The following is a 5,584-nucleotide window of genomic DNA, read 5'->3' on the forward strand; positions in this document are numbered from 1 at the left end:
CTCCACTGACTATTTGTTTGACCCCAGGGAGCCCTCACTTCTCTCAAAGTTGGCATACAACCTTCATAGGTATCACTTAGTCATCATGTACCATCCAAGGTTTATCCTCCTCCAGAAGGTAGCCTTGAAGAGAGATACAAAGCAATCTTGCTTGTTCATCTTATTTTTCCGCTGCTTCACCCCACCGCTTCCTTGCCCCACCACCATCCCTACCCCCTTCTTGAGGAATCCTCACATTCTGTTTTGTATATAGCCATTCTCCTGTCTCCCAACCCTTGGATAACCTCCCTCCCTTGGAAAATCCAACTCTATAACAATTATAAGCACAGGCTTTCAAAAGAAAAATCCTGTTAAGTCTCCCCATCAACTTTTCCAGATACGATGGTACAGATCATCAGTTAGAAAAGAAACATTATTCCCTTCTCACCTTCCCTGAGTGTAGGAAGGGAAAAAACCCACCCATCTCTTCATTCCATTATTGCTTCAGTGATCAATCAGAAAAAGTCCAATTTTCTTGAAATTCATTTTTTATCTTACTGGTTTCTCCTTCTGCTCCCAACCCCACGTTGCTCTGCACTTCCAAGCTGTCCACCAGGAACACAAGAAAAAACACATAGCGCACATGAAGGCAATTCTCCCTCAAGTGCACGATCGGGTCACGTGGGGAGAGATTAATGTGATTCTGAGCTTGGAAATGTGCTTCTTTATGATTATTAATGAGGATGGCTTGGATGTGAAAGGATTTTGCAAACACAGCAGTTTAAAAAATGTATTTTCTACCCTGTTTATGAGGCGCACATCTATATATAATTCAGTTCAAGGGTTGAGATTTTCTGTTATTATGTGCCAGGGATTATTTATCACGATGGTGAATAATTTCCCAGTACAAATTATCCTCCTCTTATCATCTGAATGGACTTCCCTTCCACATCATTCATGTCATGTTGAAATCGAAGACCGTGAAGTTGAAACCATGACATAAGTCTTCCTTTGGATGACAGCATATGGTGTGTGTTGGTTGGAGTTTTTAAAGCACAATCAAATTTCCCACTGTCAAAGGCTAGCCTCCCAACTTTGTCTTAGCTGGTGACTCTGGTGTCTGAAGCTGATAGGAAATTATGCACTCAATAAAATATGAGATTGCAAGAGCGAGACAAAGGCAAAATAAGCAGTAGTCCACCGGAGTAGAACCCACTTTCAACAGCCAGTGTTTCATGTCTATCATGCTGATTGAAGCCATCCAGAGGGAAAAACATAACCGTCAAGACATGTTGAAACTTAAGGATGACAGCTAAGGCGTCCTACTCAAAATATAAGATGAATGTCCACGAATGAGTGCTGGACTTCTCTAAATACGTTGAAAATCTGACAGGTTGGTATATCTGTGTGAAAGGAATATGAACTCTGATTAGTGAACTTCTGCAAGGGGCATCAGCACATTATTTTTAATGACATAGGGAACTGCATATTAACCTCCACGAAGAAGCAAAAGGTAGATTACAAAGTCAAAATAGGGATTTTTGTGCTTATGTTGGGAAAATAAAACCAGATTTCAGGAAACCTCAATTTTCAAAAGAAAAATATTGCTCTTTCGCAAAGCCAACACAAAAATAGGTCCAAGTTGTGTTCCATGACATGATGCAACTTGAGAAAATAGTAAGAAAATCAAACAATACAAAGGCAAATAAAAATCATCTCAATTCCTAAAAAGAGGGAGTCCAAAGAGTGCTATGCTTTTATCTTTAATAAGGAGTCTCTTTCTATGTGATCTGTCAAATATTTTGAGGTATGTGTCCATTGTTTTTGCAAAGGGAAGTGTGGAATGTTCATTTTTCCTTCAATGGAACATATTTTTAAGATACCTCAAACTTGTTTTTCTGCTCTCTATCTACAAACAGGCTGTGGTTGCTAGGATGCATGGTTGAACTCCATCAGGGGCACAACCACAAACTTTAGTATCAAGCACCATAATCCTGCTCAGAGAGGTGCATGGACTTGCTTAAGGTCACACAGCAGATGACTGAAACAGAAGGCACTGGTCTAGAAGCTAAGAACCTTGGGTTCTAGCCCAGGAGCTGATAGCTGATAAGCTCTACACCTTAAGAAAAAATCTCATGAGCTTTGTACATTTTCTGTCTTCACAAGAAAACGTTTCATATATCTCCTCGTCCCTTTATGAGGCCTCCACACCCATGGAATCCTGCAGCCAGTTTTCCCATGAACTTGGACTACTCTTGTAGTATACTGACATCTGAAACCTTTTTTCCTCCTGTCAACCACCAATTCCCTTGTGTCTTTAAAGAGCCCTGCAAAATCTCTTCTCCTCCCTTACATCCTCTGTGATGAGGTGTAAGCCAGGACTCCGCCTCTCCCATTTCAAGGATTAGCACAGGGGGTGCTAAGCAGAAGAGAGCGTTGCTTCATCTGGGACCTGACTGGATGTGCTAGAGAGAGTTCCAGCTGCTTAACATCTGCACCACTGTGTCACATTCTGTCCTCAAGGTCATTGCCCCTATCTTTGGGACTCATTAGGACCTCCCTACATAGCCATCAGCAGCTGACGTGGGAGAGCTCTCCATAATCGAATATCCCTCGACTCTATTTGAACTAGAAGTAGGGGCCAGCCAAGCAGGCGGCCACCAACGTGGTTGGCTCCGGGTGTATCAGAAAGACCCCCCACACACCCCGTCCAAGATAAGACCCTCAGCAATGACCTAAGTTTTCCACCTCTGCACCCACTACTCCTTATGAGCCTTTGGAAGACATGCACATTGAAACAGTATTTTGTAACCTGCTGAGGATAATATGGTCTAAGGGAAAGAGCTCTAGACTAAGAACAGCTGGGTTTCAATCTCAGCTATAACACGTGTGACAGATGCGAGTTTCTTGAAAGTGTTTACACTACAGGTGTCATTTTCTCCTCTAAAATGCAATTAAAAATACTTGTCAGTTTCAGAGTTGGGGTCAATTGAGAAATTCAATCATGTATGGAAAAGCGATTCATGAACTTTTCATTGATGCAAAATATACACACAGAGGAGTGTGCCTTTCAGAAGTGTACCTGTTGGTGATTTCCCCACACTGAGGACACCTGTGTAACCAGCACACAGTTCAAGAAACACAGCCTGAGTCAGAAGCATCCTCACCCCCGGTCCAATAACTCTCCCTGCAAGGGTAACCACTACCCCGATTCCAATGCCAAAGATGAACTGTGCCCGTTTTATCCTTTACATGAAGGGGATCATGCAGTGTGTACTCTTTGGTGTCCCTCTCTTTCACTCAACATCATGTTTGTTGCATTCAACCACACGGTCCTGAGTAGCGTTAACTATTTGTTCTCATTTTGGGGCGATATTCCATTACAGTCGTCCCTCAGTATCCACAGGGGGACTGGTGCCAGGATCCCACGCCCAATGCTGATACCAAAATCCTTGGATGCTCAAGTCCCTTAGATAAAATGTCCTAGTATTTGCATACAGCCTATTCGCATCCTCCCGCATACTTTAAATCACCTCTAGATTACTTATAATACCTAATACAATGTAAATGCTATGTAAATAGTGGCTGGCATGCAAGAAATGCAAGTTTTGCCTTCTGGAACTTTCTGGAATTAAAAAATATATTTTTTTCTTCTGCAGTTGGTTGAATCTGCAGATGCAGAACCCGCAGATAGGGAGAGCCACTGTATGTGAATATACTGGGTTGCTTTTTTTTTAATCCACTTCTGTTGATGGGAATGTGTAACAGTTCTGCTAAGCACTTCATAAACTTATACGAAATATACAAACGTAAGATGTTATTATCATTGCTGTAAAGCCATACCTAGCAGACACAGAGGCCTTGGGAGAAAAATATCAAGCAGTGAAATTATAGTGGGAAAAGGAAAAGGAAGATCCAGGATGACATTTTTCTGGGTCAAGAGAAAATAGAAAATGTCAGGTACGTCACAAATGTGAGATGTTACCAAATGTTTTAAATATAGCCATTTATTTCAGCAAATATTTGAGTTCCTACAAAACGCCAAATGTTGTGCAGTATTGCATATGATTCTAATACAAACCCTATAAGGTAGGAAGTATAGGTATTCTTATCCCAACGCCATAGAATAAAACTGAAACCCAGAGAGGTGTGCACAACAAGTTGATGGCAGCGACTAAAGCAAATTCATTCATTCATTCACTCATTCATGATTCAACAAAGACTGCTTGAGCTTTCAAGATACGCTAAACACTATGTAACATGTTAGAGATAAAATATGCAAAAAGACAGAAGCCCTCGTGTCAGTTACGGTGCACGTCAAGTGATGGCCATCGGTCAGTCACCACCCAGGTGAATGGAAAATCAGAACATCACTAAGTGCTTAAAAAGCAGAGGTGCACAGTGATGCTAGAACACAGTGTGTGTATGTGAACGGGACTAACGGAGAGAGGCTCTCCCGAAGAACTGACGATTGAGTGATATCTGAAGAATGTGCTGGAGTCGACCAGGTGAGGAGGGAAAGCAGCATATTCCAGGGGGAAGGAGCAGGGCAGGTGTGAGAGGTTAAAAGATGCTTTGGGGCTTGCCTGGTGGCGCAGTGGTTGGGAGTCCGCCTGCCGATGCAGGGGACACGGGTTCGCGCCCCGGTCCGCGAAGATCCCACATGCCGCGGAGCGGCTGGGCCCATGAGCCATGGCCGCTGAGCCTGCGCGTCCGGAGCGGAGAGGCCACAACAGCGAGAGGCCCGCGTACCGCAAAAAAAGAAAAAAAAAAAGGCTTTGAAGAGACTATGACTCAGAAGCCATACTAAGGAGCTCTGTCTTCCTACTGGGAGCAGTGAAAAGTCATCTCCAGGAAACCTGGCGAAATTCAACCAGGAAATGTGATCCAACATATACCTATTGTGCCCCAGCTGTGGAAAGCGTGCTGAAATCTGCACAACTGAATTTTTAAGATAAAATAAGATATACTTTTGAGTATGTTTAATGGGTCTCACTTGGAAGGATGAACTAGTGGGGCCATTGCTCACTTGGCAAACCATTCATTGCTTGCAAAAGGAATGGGCAGGTGGGTTCTCTGTCTGCCGGGCATCCGCCAGGGTCTCCTGAGAAGGGAGGGCTGGTTTGGCTGCCCGTATGTGCACAGACTGGGGCAGCCGCCACGGAGGAAGTGGGCACCAGACAAGGAAAAGGAAGAGGAGGTCCTTTATCCCGAGACCTACTCTGGCCCTCCTGACTGCTCTTCTGTGGTCACCTGCATGACCTTGGCGTCCCCTTGGGGACTGTGACGTGAGGTTTTGGTTTTTCAACAGGATTTGAGGTTTCTCTGGCTGCCAAAGGACACTAAATTTGAGAGGCAAACCTTGCATGGGGCTCCCGGGAGACAAGGGCAGTGCCTGGATTATACCCAGCTCCTTGCCACGATGTGAAGGGTCTTCTCAATTGATAATAATGAAATTTGTAAAGTCAGCGCTAAGTATCACAAGGGCGTTTCTCCAAGAGTATGAGACAACCCTTATGTTTCCTATCAAAAAGGAGAACAAAAATAAGGCTCTACGATTTCTCACATTAGAGCTGGTGTCATATACTTCTCTTTTGCAGTGTTT

Source organism: Lagenorhynchus albirostris, chromosome 19 (assembly GCF_949774975.1).
Source record: "Lagenorhynchus albirostris chromosome 19, mLagAlb1.1, whole genome shotgun sequence".
In the NCBI taxonomy this organism is placed as follows: Eukaryota; Metazoa; Chordata; class Mammalia; order Artiodactyla; family Delphinidae; genus Lagenorhynchus; species Lagenorhynchus albirostris.